This window comes from Sturnus vulgaris, chromosome 2, assembly GCF_052056855.1.
Source record: "Sturnus vulgaris isolate bStuVul1 chromosome 2, bStuVul1.hap1, whole genome shotgun sequence".
NCBI lineage: Eukaryota > Metazoa > Chordata > Aves > Passeriformes > Sturnidae > Sturnus > Sturnus vulgaris.
Window position 1 is genome coordinate 36,293,121 of NC_142244.1, and position 22,085 is coordinate 36,315,205.

Consider the following 22,085-nt stretch of genomic DNA (forward strand, 5'->3'; position numbering starts at 1 on the left):
TGCAACAATATTTAGAAAGATCAGAGTTGTCTTTCAAAATCCCTGATCTTTCACATGAGCTAGAGAGAAGCAGAGAAATCATGATTTAGATTTGAGCATCTACCTCAAATATCATACTCATCTAACCCATCAAAATAAGGTACAAAGGACCTATCTTGGAACCCTTATGATGACTTCAGCCCTAGAAATCTGGGAAAGAGACTACCTCAAAGAGCTCTGCCTCAAAAATGACTATGAAGTTTTAGTAGACCATCATATTATCCAAATGCAGTTTGCATCTGCACATCAACCATCTTTGCTTCTTTGAAATTAGTGCAATAAGTGCACCAGATAAAGCTGGTATTGTCTCTTTTACAAAATATATTATTTCATTTTCTACTGTAAACACTATTTCATGTATATTGATCAATAGACTTACCTGCTGCTGCTTTTCATGGGTAAGACTCAGCATTCATCAGCCACACTTTTTAGGTTAGACACTCCTAACAACTACTCTTTTTCCACTAGTGTTTGTAGATGTAACAAAGAAGCAGCAGGATATAAAGTCTATTTCCACCACTAACATAGATTTACAAATGCACAGACAGCACTGAGCCTGTCTCTTCTGAGTTGCTTGCTGATTTATTATATTTTCCTTCCTGAATGTACTGTGTAGGGTTGACAACTTTATAAAGTCATCTTGAGAATCAGAAAGTTGTATGTCATAATATTGACTTGATAATTCTTCAATGTTGCTTTTTTTAGCAGGTTAAAATGATATATGGTTATCATCCCTCATATAGTTTCATCACCTATAGCTCCTGTTCACAGCTGCTTGTAAATGTATCAAAAAATCACCTCATTCCGTTTATAAATAAAATCTCTGCATGTATATCTTATTTTAAAAGACACTACATTCTCATGGAAAAGGCATTTCAAAGTTGCTTGTGATAACTATTTTGATATCTAGGTTATAGAGAATGGCAGTAGTATTCACTGTGTTTATAAAGAAAGTGGAATCAGATTCTACCTGAAGATGGAAAAGGAATAGGCAATATCAACAAGGTGAGCCACAGAAATTTCAATTAACTATGAGGAAAAAATAGCACACAGTTAGAGTGATGAAACACTAGAAGAGGCTGCCCAGGTTGGTTATAGTGTCTTCATCCCTGAAGATAAGCAAACCTCATCTGAACAAAATCTGAGCAACCAAATTTGTCCTTGAAGTTAGTCTGAGCTAAGTAGAGCTTTTGAACAGTGATCTCCAGAAGTTTCTGTCCACCTGCATTTTTTTTAATTGGGTGCCTGAATTCATGTTTACTCAGTTGGGAATTATCTACACTAAAATGTCCTTTCTTTGAATTGTTAGCAATGAAATTGCTCAAGGTTTTCACTGAAGGGACAAAAACTGATCAAAAGATTGGCAAAAATTAATGATAGAGATGTAGAATACACTTTAGCAGATAAAATAATTTTAAAACTAACAGAACACTGGAATTGGATGGTCCAAGGTTAATATAGGAAAACTAGGACTCATCATGAACACAAAAGTGGTTCCCTCTATTTCTGAAAAATATCACAGAAGGCTATAAAAGTCTCCCAGTAAAAACAGTTGCAAATTTTTTGTCTTTTCTTGATATGCAAATATTTTCTAATATTTTACACTGAAATTCTATCAGTGATGTTTCAAAAACTTCCATTTTCCTTTTTTCAAATTGCGTATGGTGAATTACTATAGTATGATATCAAAAAGTGCTTTTCTGTTGTTGAGTCATCTGAAGAAAACACAATCACTAACCCTTTACACAAAATGAGGAAATAAATATAATTCTTGAAAGTGCATCTACTTTGAGACAATACACAAGTTTCTGTTCCAACATGAACTTACAAATGCCTTAAAGAAGGTGTACAAAGCTAATAATGTTGGAATAGAATAGAATAGAATAGAATAGAATAGAATACTGAGTAGAAACTGAGAAACAATAAGCATTTATGAATATACTGACATGCTTAAAAACAGCAGATCACCGTGTCAGGCTTAGGAGCAGTTTTAGTTGAAGTATTCAGAATCATTCTATTTATCTGAATGCCAGTGAGGAGTGAGGGACAACTCTGGTGTCATTCATGTCAGAGGTAGAATGAATTGTCCTCTGGAGATATTTTTTTAATAAGCTAAGCTAAGTAGCTAAAACTAGCAAAAAAAGAGCTTACTCCTCACTTAGGATTTCCATGTTCAAAATGAATCCAGGCTACAAAAATTAATGAGATAAAATATGAAATGGTTACCTAGTTACACCAAAATTATTGGCAGAGCCCTACAATATTTTCTATCAAAATTATACCATTAGAACTCTTTGAGCAGACCTATAACAGAAATGTTGACACAGCTAGGACTCGAATCAGGCTCTGACCCTTTATCTTAATCTATACCTATGGGTACATCTCCATCAGTTAAACAATGGATCCATGGCTGCTTGTCACTACTGAGGCCAAACTGCACGGCACACTTCTCCATGGAGCTGAATCATTTTCTGTGGTAAAATAGGATAATTTCAACCATGCTTCCAGATTAGAGTAGCCTGTGGTTTATGATATTCTTCAGACCATGGTGGATGCTTGTTGGAAGCACACAATGCATGACAAAGTATATGATGCAGGCTAGGTCCTTTCTAGTTTACTTACACAGATGGATCATAAAATCTAGTTTAGCAAAAAGAGGTTGTAGAACTGGGATGATGTTCTGCCACAGATTTCTGTAAATGATGCTGGATGAAAACTGTGTTAGGGGAGATAACCTGTGGCATCTAGATTTGGACAGTTTCTTAATCAGGTCCTAAAAGTTGTTCAACAAGATTACGGTGTAATGTTCTTACATAAAGGTCACTTTTTTCCAAGGAACTTTCTTATTCTGGCAAGATTTTCTGTTCCTTCCTAAAGTCTTTCATAAGTTGTTTTCCAGCTTTCTCATATATAGGTACCACAGCTGCACTGGGACCCAGAACCTGCCTATAAAGTGAAGGTGAACAGTGTAGTCTGGAGAAGCAGAGAACAAGCCAATAACACCATATTATTCGCTGCTTGATTTGATTTCTGGTCAGCGGTGTGATTTCCCCAAAATGAACTGTGACATTTCCTACAGCTGCCTCCTCAGCATAGAAAATAGGATTCGGCTCACCTGGGACTGCCACAAGGGAAAATGCTTGCCAGCTCTAGGTCTGTACACAGTGTAAGACAAAAAAATTCTATTCAGCTCTGTGATACAGCTCAATCATAATGATTGCTTTTAGAAAAACAGAAAGACAACACATAAAAATAGATGGGGAAGACCCATTCGTGTTAACATTTAATAATTTCATATAAACATAATCTTTCCTCAAGATGAGTTTAAGATTGCAATATTCTTCTGTAGAGATGCAAAACTTAATGGAAAAAATTATAAAATGAACATCTTCCTGATGGCATTTCTTTGTGTATTAGTAGAGACATCTGTGTTACTTTCCTTTTCACCTTGGTGTACTTTTTAACACATATATAATTTTATTCCATTGATTTAGCTGACTTGCTCTACCAATAATTTCACTACTAGAAGAGCTCTAAAATGGTCAACAAACCAATAAAAGTTTTTTTTTTTAAATGCTCCCCAATTGTGGCAATTTCATAGAACTAGATCCAAGTTTTTTGTAAAACATGCTGCGTCTGTTTTGCTTCAATAAAATCCATTTACTAGAGAGTACATCTTTCACAGGAAAATCAAATAACGCTTTTTAATGTAAATATTTTATCAAGAATCCATAGACAAGCTGATTTGATCGATTCTCATTACAAAGCATGTTTAATTTTTTTTTTACTTAATGCCTTGAAATGATGGATACTTGATGTTATAGGTACAAGAGCAGCTTAAAATAACTAGCTTTGTACCATGGAATGGTAACATACTGTATTTTATACTGACCTGCTGAAATAATTGGGTTCCTATGTTTGTAGATTATTAGATATGTTATTAGCTAAGTGTTTTAAAAGGTTGCTTTTGTCAAGTAATAAAATATCAGTTTGATGGGCTATTGTTCATTATATCAACATACAACATGAGAGTAAAAACTGTATGGAGATAAATGGCAAAGTCCTTCAGGGCTAGCTCCAGGTGAAAAAATTTTATTAGAGATAATATTTATACTTTGAGTGATGCCTTAACTTTTAGCTTTCATATTTTCCAGATTCTGTACTGCATTAGTATATAACTCTGAACTTCATATAGAGTGTTAGCAAGTTCTCCTTGCAGTTTAGTTAGACAAAACAATCCTTTTCCAGCCCAAGAATCAAGGACACCATTGCAGCTTCAGGCTCAAAAAGTATAAACAACAGTGAATTGAGGAGAGCAGTCTGGGAGGATGGGACTTCATAACCTGAAGCTGTAATTGGACAATTAACCCTAATATGTAAATGCACCAAAATTTATAAAAGTGTGAGAACTCATGACTCATTTTCCATCTTGGGAGTAGCCATGGCTGGGCTCTTGTACTGCCCAAGGTGTATCCTTTGAAGGCCTTTTAATAAATCCCTACTTCATTCCTTTAACATTGTCTAGCCATTGTTCTAAGTAGCCTCTCAAAGCATCTCAAGTATGACAAATAACTACTTTAACACTCAGGAACCTTTTTGTGTCAACTTTAAAGCAGAATGACCCAGCCACCGCAGAAGCTGATAGAACACTTTCCTTTGACTGGGATGAAAGAGAACCTGCTCCTGAAAAACACTCTGATACCTTGACAACTTCTCCAAAGCACATCAGATTTGATATTCTGTGTATGTACCATACCATTGAAATCACATAAACTTCTGCCACTACAGAGTACAAGTTTTAGGAATGATGGATGAACTGCATCACTAAGAGAATTTGTTGCCTCATCTCCAGCATGTTCAGAGACTTGTTCAATTGACTTAAAACCAAGTTATGTTGCAAAAGAAAATGGTAAAAGTTAAATCACTTTCCTTCAATATGAACACCCCTTTGCAATGGCAAAGATTTGGTTTTGAAACTGTAATTGAAAGTTCTGCCCGTATTACAATGAATCAAATAATTGCTTTATTTAAACTGCACTTCATGATGGTCCTAAAAGAACAGTCCAAGAAAAACATTCAAACAAAACAAGTTGCAAATATAAAATATCATAACTTAAAGCAAAAGGACTTACCAGTCTGTCAGCAATATTTTCATGCCAGCCTTAACAGCAGGTGGGGCCTGGGGAAAAGAGAAAGCAAGAAGATTTGTCTCTGTTCCTTTTTACAGCAAGGTAGGAGTCAGAGGAGGGTGTCAGTGAATCAGATGCTTCAGGTCATTGGAGTCACCTCTAACACATCAGTGCAGCTTCTCAAGTTCTCTGTGATAGCACAGATTTACACCAAAAGAGCATCTTAGAGCAAGTATTAGTGCAGAAATTCATGGTTTTGTAGTCTTATATTTTCTGTAGATGCTTTCATGATATATAAGCTGGAATTTTTTAAACTATTAGAAAACGACACAAAATTAAAATTCTTATATTAATATGAGATATTATCATGACAATTGGCTAATTTCTTAAAATCACACAACATGCGGTGCAAGTCAGATATCTTGAACCAATTTCCTACTCTTCAGCTTTTATTCATCAGGCAAATTGAATAAAAAGATATTAAACATGGTTAAAGATTTTTGGTGTCTTTTTCTTGTGAAATGAAAGACACTGAACTGATACAAAAGTTTATAAAAGAATGGCTGTAACTGTTGAAGACAAAAGTCCTGGTTCTGAGAACAATAAACAATATCTAAACTGTAGGTTCTATAGGAAATAAATATTTTATTTTAGATAGAATTTTGCCATAAGTGAGGAGCCAGGATATACTAAAAATATTATAATACTTTCAGTGATAAGAAAACATGAAATCAAGATGTTTATCTCTTTTCTGAAATATGGCATATTTGATTAGAAACAAAAAATAAATATTTATAGTAACCAAGTAAGACATTCCTAGCCTATAGGGTACATTCCTAGCCTATAGAGTATATGCAAAGATACTGGGTCTGTTCTCTCTTTATGTCCCTATAGACATCTTCTGAATCTCCACAGAGCTGTGGAGAGCCTGGTAATTCTCTTTATAAGAAAATTAAGGATCATAATTATTAAAATAAGATTCCATTAATTTGGTGGGCATTAGTGCATTAGTAGGGCTCAAACTGAAGACAGACTCAAGCCATTTCTGTTTTTTCAGATGATCTTATTTTCAAAAACTGATCTGCTTCACCAAAATTGATGTGTCAGACAAGAAATTACAGCTAAATTCAACATGGCTTTAAGCTGCACTGAAATATTTAAATTAACTGAAACAAATTTAATGAGAGCAGTGGAGACACTAAATGCTATTGGACTAAAATGCCAATCACTTGCAAACACAATGAACAAATAAGCTTCTTCAAAGCCATTATTTCAGAGTATAAAGGCTTTTATATGAGAAGATGAAATGTTCTATATACATGGGTTTAAGAAACTGTCACTAAAGCCATTATGACACTTTAAATAGTGACAACAGTAAAAAATGGCACTCCACAGAATGTAATCTCAGCTCTGTTTTCCTTTAATGCTACTCACTGCATCAGACCTGTAGGCCATGTAGAGAGGCTTAATACTTTATCTGTAGAAATCCCACTCAGTCTCCTTCACGAGCAGATAATGACAGGAAGTATTCCTAACAGCGTTAGTCATTTACAAACACTGGTGAGTATTATGGGATTTTATTCCAACATCATTTTATGCTTCTGTGGTTCAGAACTTTAATGAATTAGATTGCATTTCTAGTAGGAGGCTCTGTGGGATAAGAATGTCAAAGAAATATCTACTTAAACTGTCTGTTTTCAAGCTTTTTACAGAGTCTTTGCTTCAAACAAGTTGATCACATCAGAAAAAATGAGATAAACATAACAAATCTGTGTAAATAATTTGGGTTTTTTCCAGCTCCGTATCAACCTTAGAGATAAATTTTAATTAATTCTTACTAGTGATGTCTTATTCTTATCAGGATCAGAGACAACAAATTTAAGGACATCAGTCTGAGGAGTTTGATATGTTTCTGTTTGGTTTATTCCTGCTATCCATTAAGATCTGATTTCAAAACCTGCTCAGAGATGGTTGTGGATGTGTGTCATTATTGGTCTGATTTTTTTCTGCAACTCACACCAAGCAGCTCTCTTAATATTTAACTCCTCTAGACTTTTCAGTGAAAACTGCTACTTATTTTCAGCATGGCGAACCACACACTGAAAATAATGGGGTAGCATTAGCGTCAAACAGAGGGCAGAAACATCAAATACAACAGAACAGCTGTGCATGGAGACATGAAAGGCAGAAAAGATTCAACCCACATAAAAATTAAGAAAAATAAATGGTTTTGATGAATTTATTGCCCTCTACAACTTCCTGAAAGGTGGTTGTGTCAAGATGGGGGTCAGCCTCTTCTGCCAAGGAGCTCATCATAGGACAATGGGAAATGGCCCCAAGTTGCACCAGGGTAGTTCAGGTGGGATATAAGGGAAAATTTATTCAGTGAAAAGAGTGGCCAAGCTCTGGAACAGGCTGCCCAAGGAAGTGGTGGAGTCACCATCCTTGGAAAGAGTTCAAAAAAGGAGTGGATGTGGTACTTTGTGATATGTTTTAGAGAGCAACCTTCTGCTGAAGGTTGGAATGGATCTTGAAGGTCTTATTGAACCCTAATGATTCCATTCCAAATAGTTTATGTTATGAAATATTCCCCAAAAGGTATGGAATATTCAATAGTAGGGCAGGAAAAAAGCCATGTAAGGTTTTACGGAACAGTGCTGTTACCCAAGAAGTGCTTAAACATCCAAACAGTGTTTTCTGTCTTTGACTCTTTTGAATTATTGTGAACATAATTGAGGCCAAAAAAAAATAGAAATTCTTTTGAGTGTCAAATTAGCTCCCACTGTCAGATTGTAAAGAACCTGTTTAGGTGAGTGCTCAGTAAGCCCATGGAAAGAATGGTTTCTGAAGTACTTCTTGATTGTTTTTATAATTAAATGTAACTCAGAGACAAGAAGACACGAATTCCCAGCATTTCACCTTTTCTTTCACTTCTGTATTGCATTCTTTATTCTCACATTTAGCGAATAGTTGTCATTTGTATCCTATCTATTAATTCATAAAAGCTTTACTGAGATCAAAAAAAAAGAAACAAACTTTGTCACCTCTTTTATGTCCTTCTGAAAGAATAAATATTGATGTTTCACCAGGAATGATGGAAAACACATTATCCCCTTAAATTAACAATTACTAAAACAGTTCTATGTTAAAGCCAAAGACAATTTAATTTACATAATGATAACACAGAAATTGCTTAGATAAAATAGTAGCCACATTAAAAATATATTATTAAGAAGGTGAAAATAGAGAAAGTTACACTTGAACCATTGCAATGACAAGGAAAAAAAGCCAGCTGGCAGGAGTGACCACACTTAATATAATAAATCACAAAAGACATTTTAGAGGCATCTGCCACATGCAATGGTCTGTTGAAAAGTCAAGAATACAGCAACAACCTCAAATGATGTGTCAGTCATGCCCTAGTACTAGTTCTGCTTCAAAAAATGTATTGTAACGCCAGCACCACAGCATGGGTTAATTATCCATACATAACTTAATTAGACATACGTAAGAAACATTTTTATTAAGAAATCGGGGTTACAGTTAGGATCTATTGTATTTCAGTTTGCTGATACAACCTTGGATCAGTCTTGTGCATACCATGAAAATCCTGAATTACACTACCTCAGCCTCAGCCAGCTCACAGACTAACAAGGGTAAGGAATTGCAGTTATTGTTGTACATGCCTTTTTTTTCAATGCATAAACCAATTATTGATGATCTCATGTCACTCCTCCAGTCTTCTGTGTGGGTGTAAGGATACAAGATCTGTTCATTTGATTATTCTGAAATTCTAAGTAATTTTGGTGATGGTGGGAAAGCTCTAAGTAATTATTCACTTTTTGAACTATGCAATCTAGAGAGTATCCATTTGCAATAGAAGACCACAGGATTCATTTTATCTACATTTAGTCAAAGAAAACTTAGGCTCTTAAGTCTAAATTAGGCTTCTAATTTCTTTCTGTAAGTGATGGAGAGAGACAACCAATTCCAGATTCATTCAATCCTGAAATAGACAATAAGATAAATGAAGGACTGTCTGAGAAATCCTGTCTCACTTAGCTGGCCTCATGACTGGCTTAGACAAGACCCCTAACATTTATATGGTTAATATGACATGATTGATTCTACCTCAAAATACACAGATCTCACTTTTCTTCCATGTTCTACCATGTGTTTGCAAGGGAGCATTAAGTATCTAGATGAAAATAAATTGCAGGCATTTTCATAAGGACAGTGCAATAGATGTGGTCATAAAACCATGCAGGGAAAGTAAGGAAGTCTTGGTCCATTTGTCAGCAAGGGACATGGATATTCCACTACAATAGTTATTTGGATTAAGACCGAATAACCACCTCTGCTGAACAGAGTAAGTAATTAGTACTAATCAGATAATTAATGATTCTGATGTAAGCCTATGGTAGGCTTTCAATGCTATAGAAGCACACATATGTAAAACTAAAATGCAAATGCTTCAATGCATAATGAGTTAAAGGAATATTTCTGCATCTTAGTTTTAAGTTTTACAATTACATAAGTAATTATCAGCCTATTACTAGATAATTAGGAATAATGACAAATTATTTAATAAAAACCTCAACTTTCAGAGGGGGGAAATGGTGTCTAGCCCTGAATTTTGTTAAAATTTTTGTTTTCCAAAGATACAGAAGAAAAATCTGCAGATTAAATCAGGCTTCTCATGCATGACCTCAGTCCCATGACACCAAGCTGCTTCACAGGGCACTGGCATTGGTAGCCACCACCCAGCAACCCTCAGGAGAGGCCAGAATACCTACAGGAACAGGCTTCCAACATTCTGTCACACCCATGCATGTAACATGTTTTTACAAAACTGTATCTTGAATATCAAAAAATTGAGTTTTTAGGTGCCTCTAATCCATATGCTGACATTAACCAAAGTGGTATTTGAGAAACTTTGGCATTTACAGGTTCATACAATCATAAAATGGTTTTGGGTTGGAAGGGACCTTAAAGATCATCTAATTCCAATCATAGGCAAGGATACCTTGCTCGAAGACCCATCCAGCCTGGCCTTGAACACTTACCTTAAATCTCCATCTATAAATAAAAGTTATGCAGTGTGGGGATGCATCTAACCAAATATTATCAGATATTATGCTGAGTGTATGATGTAGCATAGACAGTGGGTTTTTTCAGTCTTTTGCAGCATATTGCAAGTTTTGCTGAGATTCTTTAGTCAACAGCAGGTCTTGTTTTCAAATCAAAACATCGGCTTGGAAACTTCCCAGACATAAATGTTTAATAGAAGGAAATAAAATATAAAATATATTATTTACATTCACTAATACAAAAATAACATATTTTAAACTTAGGATTTTTGAGGACTACAGCAAGAATGAGGAAATACAAAATGAGAACCAGCGGTCCACAAGAGGTATGATAAAATATCTGATTTGATGCAACAAATTACTTCTGTTTAGCTCCTAGGAGCTCATAAGGAATAGCTTAAATAAACAACAGAGAGGAAGAAAAAAGCAAAGTAACATGCTGAGACCTGCTGTCAAAGAACAGCACCTTATCAAGGCACAAAGCAAGAGTCTGAAAACACATAAATTCAGATCACCTTAAATCATCACACCATAGCTGATCAAATCTCCCTCAATAGCTTTGCTTATGTATTGGCATGCAAATATTTGTAGACATGGATCTCCAAGCAGACATTCCCTTCCCCTTTTCCATTGAACTGGTGAGTGGGATGACACTGTCCCCTTAACCAGTGCTGCTGATTAAGGCAGAGGCAGCAATCCCCAGTTGGCATGGAGCAGGTGTTAAAGCCACTTCTACCCTGTGCTATGATGCACGCAGTGGGATTTATCTCACTTTGCTTTTGATGCCCTCAGAGAAGACACCTGCATTTGGGATAATCACTTGAGCCTCCATCACTGGCACTGGCAAGAAACAGGTACTTTCAGAGCTTAACGACCTAATCTTTATATAGACAGCTCTCACCTTGTGCTTACACAAATTTGTTCCCGCTTTTCTTTGGAATCTCTCTACCACATTTCCCAGCCTGGAAGTGCAGCTGCAACTCCTGCAAGGCAGCACATGCAAATAGATGAGGATTGCTGAAAGCTTGCTACTGTCTTACATTTACTTATTATTTTATCTGGAAAGAAAAAAAAAAAGAAAAGAAGATACGAAAAAAATATGCTGGTTTTGTTTTCTTCAGGAACACTGTCAGTTATTTCGAAGCCCTTAATACAGTAACCAACTATTATCCCACATAAGACACTTCTAACAGTTTTTTGTGATAATCTCTTCAGTAAAAGTTAACCGTCATTATCAAATACATTTTAGAAGACTTAATATACAGCTTGACATTGATTTCTTATCCTTTTACTGGCTGTTTCATTAGAATTTTAGTCCTTTCATGCACTAAATCTGGTTTTGTATCTTGAAGCAGAGATGTTATCTTGCAAATGGAAATGGTTCTTGCACCTCTTTCCTCCCTCTTTTGCAAGCATGCAAGTAAAAGATACACATAACTTAAAATGAAAGCGTCTGCTCAGCAGTAAGGCCTGGTGCATGTACTGAGGTGTTTTCCTGATTAATTCTCCAACCTAGAAATTTCCAGAGCTTGCTTCTTATGGCTATATATAAACCTTTCAGCTGATGCATTTGCTGCTTGATCACTTTAGTGTTTTTTGCTTGTTTCTTTTATTTTTTCCTGATGCTTTGGGATACATGTCTAATTGATATGTTATGCTCTCACACAGGCTTGTCAGTGCTGGGTAAAAATGTCCTTGCTGCCAGAAGTGGGTAACTCACTTCAGAGCCTTGTAGATCCTAAGTTTGCCTGACCATGTAAGGCCTTATGTATCTTGGAACCTGCTTATTTTATGTAAGAAAAAGAAAATAATTGGCTCCTTCTGATATTTTCCCCTAACTTTGCATTGCATATGCAATACTTACACCCATCCTTTTCTGTCTGTACGAAGACTTTTTATTGTTGATGACCTAATCATTCTCCTCTTCATTTTCATTACGGTAATTGGGAACTTTTGCTGAAATGTCTGTGCAAAACCAGTTTAAAGACAGAAGACAAAAAGATCTCACCCTGAATACTTGGCAGTTTTCTAAGAAAGAGCAGGGGAGCAACTGGAGACCTGAGGCACATTTGGACTGCAGATTCAGTGAAGCATAGGAAGACATGAGCTTGTCTCAGATACTTCAAGCACCCAGAGAAAACCACGGGTTAATTTTCCTTAAATTAGCCCATGTGTCTCTCTCTGCTTCCTTGGCTCAGCTGTTTCCAGAATGTGAGCTGAGGACAGGCATTGATGTGCAACACTGCAGCACCAACCAAGCTTACTGCCAAAGGAAAATCACACCTGCCCCAGCACACCCAGGAGCAAACCTCACTCTGCATCCCATTTCCTTAGTGTGGATGCTCAAAAGGGACTGCCAGGCTGCAGAGATCTAAAGTAGAAACGAAATTAATGTGTTAAAGGATTGCCTCACCCTTAAGATTTTCTAGAACCTGATCCTGCAGCAAGGCTCATGCTGTGGTTCCCACTTTACAAGATCCAAGAAGCCAAGACAGCAAGTGCTTTCATCAGAAAAAGCACAGGTGTATCATGAATTTATACTACAAGTACCCATCTGCCAAACAGCTGTTCAAATTTACAAAACCCAGGAGAAAGCCAGGCAGCTTTTGTCAATCTTTAGTGCTGCTTTTTGAAAAAAAATTAGTTTAGAAAGTCTTTTGGTAGCTCCATAACTACACTCAACTGTTCATTTCTTTCCAGATGCCATAATTGATAAGCCTTCCCATTACCTCTAGATCTTTAGTTACTAATGCTATTAAAAAAAAAAAAAAAAAAAAAAAAGGTAAGCTGTGAAATACATTCAAGATCTCTGCTTAGCTGTTCTCTTCCAGAAAACAACCCCTATCTTACCAATGCACAGGCAGTGCACAGGTAATAATGTACCTCTTTCAAATTTTGTCTTTCAATATTCAAACAATACACCACTATTCTAAAGGATTCATAAAATTTAAGATTGAAAGACCATTAAATCATGACATCTAAGTGCCACAATTTAATCCAGTAAGCTTATGTATTTAGGTAAATCATTATACCAGGAGGGCCCCTATTTTTGACTCAAACCCACTCAGACACAGAGAATTTAGTAATTGTTTCAATAGTATTTTTCAGAATCCTATGGCAGTCACTTGTAAATATTTATTATTAGATTTCAATTCTACCTGCAGTATCTTCTATCTGTTATATCCTTTCACCCCTTTTGAGTACATTGCATTACCAATAAAGCAAAAGTTTAGTGTGAAGACTGTAACTCTTGGTTACTATGGTGCTATGGAAATGCTGATATTTTCCTTTTAAGACTGAAAGTTATTACTAGTTTTTGGGAATTATTTTTACACGGGGTTGTTCAAAAGTATTCATTTATAATTTCACTCTTGGAAAACAAATGCTGATGATATTAGAGGATCCTATAGAAAAGCCACAGAGGTGAAAATTCTTGCAAGATTCCTGAAGCATTACTAACAGAACCAGTGGAATGTCTCTCTTATCCTTCTGTACTCTCTATCATGCCGTTCAGTTTAGGGGGAAAAAAAATAGTTTTTAAAATAAGCCTATATTTTACCAATTGATTGATTATTCACAATATTCATGAATAGAGCCCAATGTCTACTTTTAAGAACATCCATGCCCTGTGTTTCACTTTCTGTCACAGGTGGTACTTGCTAAAGAGCTGTTATCCAGATACACGAGACAACACTGATTTATGGTTACTATATTTGGAAGGATGGACAATGAGAGAATTATTCAACTTGTCCACTTCCCACTGAAGTAGAGAAAATCGCTTTTTAAATTTTTTTTTTTAGTATTCTCCTGTGTCATTGCTGAAGCATTCTGACTACTTTACAATTTTATCTACGATTGTTTATCTATCCAGTTCATGTGGTGGAGATGTACAACTGCCCTCATTTTTACAGAGAAAGAAATAGGGAGAGAGCAAAAGCAAGTGAGGGAAAGTCAGGACCAGTTGTCTGAACAAGAAGCTACTTTATGAGATGTGAATTTTGGCATGTTTCTATAGTGACCTTAAGAAAACCATGTTGCTGAGCTGCTCCCGGGTATTAGCTATTACTGTATGTAATATACCTCACAAGAGTGGAACAAATATAATTTTAATTTGCTTTGCATTATACCCACTGTTAAAAAATGGCACTACAATAACAAATGCTCTTTAGTTTCTTCATTTGTAGCTAAATTCATAAATCTCAGTAACTATAAATGTATCTCAAGGTCAGAGTTACTACAATAACCTATTCATTTTGTTTTCCTTTCACTAAATCCATTATCTGAACAAATTATTAGGTGACCTTTTTAGTTACAGCAATTCAATAAAACTTACATTAGATGGAATTTCAGGAACATTAGTCTAATGTGCTTTAAAAGATCACCTTCTCTGAGCAATATAATAAGTTTGTGTGAAAAGCATAAAGCATGTAATATGTAATAAAATCCAGCCTTTAATGAACCATCTAGAAAAACTGACTGGTGCTGTAATTTGATGGAAACTCTCCCTTAATTAATGGATAAGAAACCAACAGTAACTACTGGATGTTACTTTTGATTATATATTTAGCTTGTTTTTCCTTTTAAAATGCATGCTCCTGATTTATACTGTTCAAGAAATTACAGTTTAAATGACCTTGTTACAAGATTAATATGCTATGAAAAGGCATACTTAAAGCTAATTAAAAAGGGGTCTCTGATTACTAGTTAGTATCAATTGCACTAAGATACTGCTTAATTTTCCAAAGTGGTAGTTGGTCAAAACTGTAAATTTAATAAACTGTCATAGATGTTTGATAGATGCTGGTTTTCTTCACCAGATATAAGAAAATACCTTGAGTCCAGCAAGACAAACAATAAATAAAACACAGCTCCAGTTATCAAGCAGGAAATTTTTATCAGGGAAGATTGCACAGGGAAACGAAAATCCATGATTTCCATTAAGAATATAAGGCATTAATCTGATTCTCTTTGCAAATAAAACAGGAAAAATCACTTAAAACACCAGCTGAAATTCTCTACATCTTGTGCTTCCAGATTGCTTCCAAGTAGAAAACTAGTTTAATTTCTAATCAGTCTAGGGAAGTCTGTATGCAGAAACAGAAGCAATAAAAACTTTCCACCAGTTCAGCATCAGCAATCAGTCATTTTTCCTGCAGATGTATGCATCACAGGAACATGAGCCAACTTGAGTAAAGGTCAGGACACATCAAAATATCAAACTAAATAAGTTCCTCGTGCTACTAGGGTTTATTGAGCAGACTTGCATTCACTCAATCTGTGGGCATTTCATTTCGCTCTATATTTTTCCAAACACTTGTGTGTCTGTCACCCAGTGAACCATCTGGACACCTATAATATTTTCAGGATCTTCTCCTAATTGCTCACCCGCAGAAAAAAAATGTAGTAATTCTTTCCTTTTCCCAATCAGTACCTCTGCTACTGATTTGAGACAGATGCACTGAAAATACCAACAAAATTATAAGATTTGTGAGAGAATTGTTTTACAATTTACAGATTAGATGTTCCATCCCTGGAAGCATTCAAAACCAGGTTGCATGGGGCTTTGAGCAACCCACACTAGGGGAAGTTGTTCCTGCCCATGGCTGTGGGTTTGGAACCAACTGATCTTTAATGTTCATTCCAACTCAAACCATTCTAGAACTCTTATTCTATGAAATAAAAACGAGTTGTAAATTGCAATATTACAGTTAATTAATAGATAGATGAAATGTAAACAAACAGTTCAAATATGACAATGAAATGCTTATTTTATTTTTCAAGTTCCACCTTTAATTAGTAGGTTAATTAAATCATACAATAAATTTAGGAATACCACGAAAAAAAAAAAATAATAATAATAATAATATTGCTGTAATATGATATAAACATAATAATGTTTTCAACAACACACACCATTTATTTTTGTTTCTGTGATGAAGCCAATTTCATAATCTCTGTGTCATCTCCCACAGGCCACTTTCACATTAGCAAACAGTGCATTTAGACAGCAATCTCTTTGGTTACCCTATCTATAACTTCACTGCACTTCTCAGCTAAATTTTTGTGTAACATATTTATTTGAAATCTAAAGAATAAGAAGAATATGAGTTGTCATGCTTGGGCTTGATAAGGAAATTCAAAAAAAACCACCTAGCTAATTATTTTCTCTCTTACAGTAGTCAGTAGATAATAATTAAAATAAAATTTTTAAAAGGTTATAAGGAATATTCAGTTTTTAGTTAGATATTTAGTTCATAATCCTTTATCACTTTAAGCACACTTTGATGTAGGGCTTCCACCATGCCCTCTCATGAAATTTTTTTCCTTATGGATATAACTTTTTTTCTTGTAGCTTTATTTATTATTGTCATGTAAATTATTGAGATATGTTAAATAATCTGTTAGCTTTCCCTTACTGTTCTGTGAAATTTAAGAGATTAAGACAGTTGATTACTAAAGAAGTGCTTAAAATATGCTATGTTGCACATTGATAGAGACCAGCCAGTGACCTGTGTTTATTTTTCTTAAGTGAAGAATCACCAATCCACAAATGTAATCCAAAAATCATTCACTTTATCATATGCTTTGCATGTTTTTCCCAGATCACAGACAACCCAGCCCAAGATGAATTTGCAATGTCATGTTATCTAAACGATCTCTACTTTTCATTAATATCTAAAATATTAATATAATTACATATGTACCCTTTTAGCTCACTAGAGAGTTCATACATCATGGTCAAAATAACGTGTTTTTTGCTTTTTCTTTGCCGTTGCTAATAATAACCAGTTTCAATTAGAAAAATAGCTGTCTCCTTTAACTATTTTTAAGTCAACTATTTTTTCCTTGCCAGATAAATTCTTTCAGAGAATTAATTTGTGCAGGAAAAAATAATGAAAAGTTTTCAATTTTAATTATATTTATTCTCTTTAGTATTGGAGTAGGTCCTAAAAATTTCACACAGGAAAATCAGAAAAAAAACCCCAAAATTTCATCAACAAGGTAATAATATATCCACTTATGATTCAATTATAATAACACTGTATCTTGACTGAAATAATACAGTACTAATACAGTGTGAATCATCAGTAACAACTATCAATTTAGGAACTAATTTTAAAAGCTTCATTTTTAAAAAATATCCTTGAAAGAAAAATCCATATATTTTCTTTCAATTCTAATCAAACTCCACAGGAATAACCACGATGTTTGTCCAACATAAACACAACCTGCTAAAAATTTCTAAAATACTTTTCCTCAAACCTTATTTTTGTTATTGGAATAAATCAGACACACACTTATTTTTGAGACAATATTGACCATTTAAGTGCTACAAATACTTGCACGTATGTAGCAGGGATGCCAAGGAAAAAGCAATGCAACAATCCTGAAAGACTTTGCAACTGTTGATCCAAAATGCAAAAGTGCTTGGCAACTTAAAGGATGAAGCTGTGTTTACTAATTTTCTAGCTGGGAGGTTAAATAGGAAAGAATCAACTGCAAAGCATATGTGAGCAGTCTGGCTTCCCACTTCTCTAAGTCCCTAAACAGCTGGTGTGGAGAAAACCTACTGTCGTGTTGCTGAGCCACTGATGGGGATGAAGAGAAACAAAGTCAGCAATAGTTTTCAAAGATCTCTCATGTAACTATATGAAATAAAAGTCTTCAGGAAAAAGCTCAGTGTGGTGTGGCATGGCCTGGCCTGGCCTTTTACTGGAATGAGGAAAGATGAGGAGTTTTAATAGATGCCATAGCAACTATCCTTCCATAGAGGTTGATGTAAATAAATTTATGAAATCCATCTTAATAAAAGAATAGGCTTTAGATGGGCTGAGATCCCCCGCTTAGAAGGACATCAAAAAAAGAGGTAAGCTTAGTATTACTGGAAGGGAAAAAAAGAAGCTCGAAGAGATGGTTGTGATGGATATGTAGGCAGAATACCTACAGTTTACAGCTTTGAAGGTAAACAAGGGAAGCTGAGATTTGCTATATATATCAATTTTAAATTTAGGGACAAGCACATGGAAGAAACAGTAGGCACACAGTATGGTGACAGTCATTTGACTGAGCTGGTCAGTGTCGAGTCAGTAACAGAAGACAGTACCTCTCTATCTATCAGCATGAGGGGTTACTTAAAAAAAAAAAAAAAAAAAAAAGAGAAAGACCTTAACCAATTCATAAGAAGACATCCACCAATGATAACTGCAAGCAGGAACAGACCCCAAATGTTTTGAGCCATCTGTGCTGCATTGCATAGTCATAATGAAGACAAATACAGGCAAGTTTCATGCTCTGAGACCAATTGCATATCTGAATTATTGGAGAAAAAATGGTAGTTGGAGGGCTTTGTGGGTTTGGATTTTTCAGGTGTTTTGCTGTCAGGTAGGTTGCTTCTTTTTTAAAACAAACAAACAAAACCCCCAAAAAACCTAGCAAAGTTGCAACTTTACTTTTGTGAACTCCATTCCAGGCCCTCTGAAAAATTTATACTCCTCACATCAAAAGTGCAACTCCTGTAATTTATTTCCCAGCTAAACTCTCAATAAATGCTGTAGCATGCAGCAATGAAAAAGAATTTTATGTAACACCCCTTTAGATTAGAATGTCTCCTTTTTTATCTTGCCAAATATTGTGTTCTTCCTTCTTGCTTCCCTTCTGTCCTTCTCTCTAGGTGTTGCTCTTTACCTTCCTTTCCAATAGTTTGCTGCCATGCCTGATTTGATTATGATAATTCCTATGATTTGGTCCATCTTTTGGACTATTCTAAAACAATAACTATTGACAACTACTTGTTGTCCAAAGATATTGTGAACTTGTGGCAGCCTCATCCTTGGAGTTGCTCAAGGCTGGGCTGGATGAGGCTTTGAACAACCTGGTCTGGTGGAAGGTGTCCCTGCCCATTGCAGGGATATGGGAACCAGATGATCTTTAGGGTCCTTTCCAACCCAAACCATTCTATGATTCTATTTATTGGTCCAAGATCCCTATCACTACATCTTAGCAGATATATGTGTCCAGAGACTGCTGATTTAAACCTTCCCTATCTCCTTTTGAGGTTTTCAGAAAACAGAATTATACAAGAAATATCAGAGACAAGAAATTTAGAGAATACTTTTCCCACTCAAAACATATTTCACACTTTGCTCTTCAGTTATCTGTATTACAGAACTATCTCTTCTCATATTCTTTCACTCAAATACAAATTCCAAAGTTTCTAAGATGTCAGGACAGGACTGGCTTTTTTATTATTGATAACACATAAATACTTATTTTTTAGCTTATAGCAGTATTTCTACACGAGTTTAATACTGGTGGCAAAAGCAACCAGAAAACCTATAATTCATGACTTCAAGAATGCTGCATGAACAAAGTGTCTGAATTAGGTAGAATAAGAGATTCACTAAGACTAGCAGGAGACCATGATGCCAATTATTCTAACCTTGGCTCCAAGTTGAGCTGATCTCAACTTTAAATGGAGTTGCTTGTGGCCTTTTCTGCCTTACTTCTGAATTATTTCATTATTTCCACAGCTGGAGATGCACAACCTCAGTGGGCAATCCTTCCTTCCTTTTCCCCTCGCTATGATTTGTGTGCATTGTTTCTTATCCTTTCACTGTGTGAAAGCCTCCTCAGTCTGTCTGCTTTCTTTCTGACCTTTCACTAGGTATTTGAAGACAGGGATAAAACTTTTCCTTCACTATTTATTTTTCAGACTGAATAAACCTGGTTCCCCTAGGCACAAGGACAGTACTCCAGATGCAGCCTCACAAGTATCAAACACAGTAAAAAAATAATTTCCTGCCATCAGGCAGTTATACTTCTGTACGGAGTTATCTTTCAACAGTAAGGGCCCAATGTGATCTGTATTTAATTTCTTGCCCACCAGAATCCCCAGGGCATTTTAATGGACCTCCTTTTTTTAGAGTTGTTCCCCAGTCTGTAATGTTGTATCGGGTTAACTCCACCCCAGGTTCAGAACTCCACATCCACTTTTGTTGAACTTCACGAAGTTTCTGTCAGCCCATTCCTGAAACTTGCCAAGGTCCCTCTGAAGATTTATCCTGCTCTCCACGTACTAACCACAACTCCCAGTGTGATGTTATCCATGAGTTCTCTGGGACTGGTTTCTGTCCCACGGCCTACGTCACAAAAGGTCAGTGAAAAACCTCTGAGCACTTGTGATGGCCAACAGCAAGGCTTTCAATCCCTAATTGCCACCCTCGACCCAAACTGTTCTTTATCATTTGCCCATCTGCCCATCAGGGAAAGACTCTGGATTGTTAAAATTGCTTTTTTTATTGCCACTATGTTGATTTTTTTTTGCTTTATATCTGCTTTATATTCTCTTATTTACCTAGGTCATAGTTCCTGCCTTTTACTTGAGTTTTAAATTCCTGACAAAAAAAAATAAACACTTGTGTCTATATGAAAGGTATAAAAAAGATAAAAGTTCCTTTTGATAGACTTCTCAGAACAAACGTAAAGAGCAAGCGCGGCAATACTATCAGAGAAGCGTTTGTTGATAAGGGAAGCGTTCCTACTGAAGGGGAATAGAAAAGGAAGCAGGGAGAGGAAAAGAGAGACAGCGGGGCACATTGTCACCGCTGTACCCGGGCGCCCTGCGGCTCTCAGCTCTGCAGACGGAGCCCGTGCGCTGCAAGCCGCCATAGGTCTGCGCGGCTCCCGGCGCGACTTCCGAACAGCAGCCGCCTGCGTGTCCCTCCCGTCGCTGAAGGACAGGCTGCCGACGGGCTAGCAGCCTGAAGGACAGGCTGCCGAGGGGCTACCAGCCTGAAGGACGGGCTACCAGCCTGAAGGACGGGCTACAAGCCTGAAGGACACGCTGCCGAGGGGCTACCAGCCCGAAGACCAGGCTGCCGAGGCTCCGGGCCTGAAGGACAGGCTGCCGAGGGGCGGCTGCTGCTCTCAGTGTCAGGGCAGAGGCGGCGGCTCCGTCCGGGGAGCAGAGGAGCCCTAGTGTGTCCTGGGGTGCCCTAGTGTGTCCTGGGGTGTCCTGGAGTGTCCTGGGGTGCCCAGTGGTGCCCCGGGGCCGAGCTGCCTCGGGGAAGGGCGAAGCAGGGCAGCAGGATAGGGGCGGACAGAGAAGGCAGCCAGGGAAGAGGCAGGACCCCAGGGAGAAAAAGGTGACGGAGGTGAAACGGGGGGTGGGCAAACTTACCCTCCTGGCGATCCCCGCTAGCTCCAAGAAAACCAAAGGAAAATGCCCCCGCTGTGGCGCAGTTCACTGGTTTCATGTGGTAAGGCTCCTCCCATGGCCCAGCTTTCCGGACATTTTTCCCGGGCACCCAGAGGTTGCCCCCCGGACAAGTGCAAGCCCGATCGTGGAATCTGTCTGTGCCCAGATCAGATGCCAGACGAAGCCTCCCCGGGAACAGAGCTCCCAGCACATGCACTGCCCCTAGAGTAATTTTTCAACACATCTATAACACATATTGAGGCATGAATAAAAAATCAGATTGGTCCCTCTCAACTTCATTTAGCTAATTGGCTCCTGAAAATAAATTAGTGAAGAAATATTACTTTGTATATTTTCTATTTGTATTTTCTTCTTTTCCGCTTCCTAATGCCAATGTATTATCCCTAAGAATTTCCACTATTTTCTTTGCAGCTCTAGCAATGCCTTGTTTACCTATTTCATAATGATTACCTGCTGGGTTTTTTTGTCAGATTGTCTCATCTAGAACAGAGCACACACTGCTTGCTTTTAGCTAAAGATAAATGTAGTACAATACATATACTACTTGATCCAGTCTTGTAACAATGAACACAGTCAACCCTTCAGTTGAGTACCTGGTGTAGCAATGCT

The 22,085-nt window shown here is 36.7% G+C and overlaps 1 protein-coding gene across 4 annotated transcripts in view; it reads right to left on the bottom strand.

The window, feature by feature from the left end:
• TENM4 (teneurin transmembrane protein 4) overlaps positions 1–22,085 on the bottom strand; it is a 1,535,416-nt gene that overhangs the window by 1,335,024 nt on the left and 178,307 nt on the right. For all 4 annotated transcript variants that reach the window (XM_088159254.1, XM_088159253.1, XM_088159247.1 and 1 more), the window contains one exon: positions 5,172–5,218. The gene's annotated coding sequence lies outside the window, so the exon portion shown is untranslated. The remainder of the gene's footprint in view (positions 1–5,171; positions 5,219–22,085) is intronic.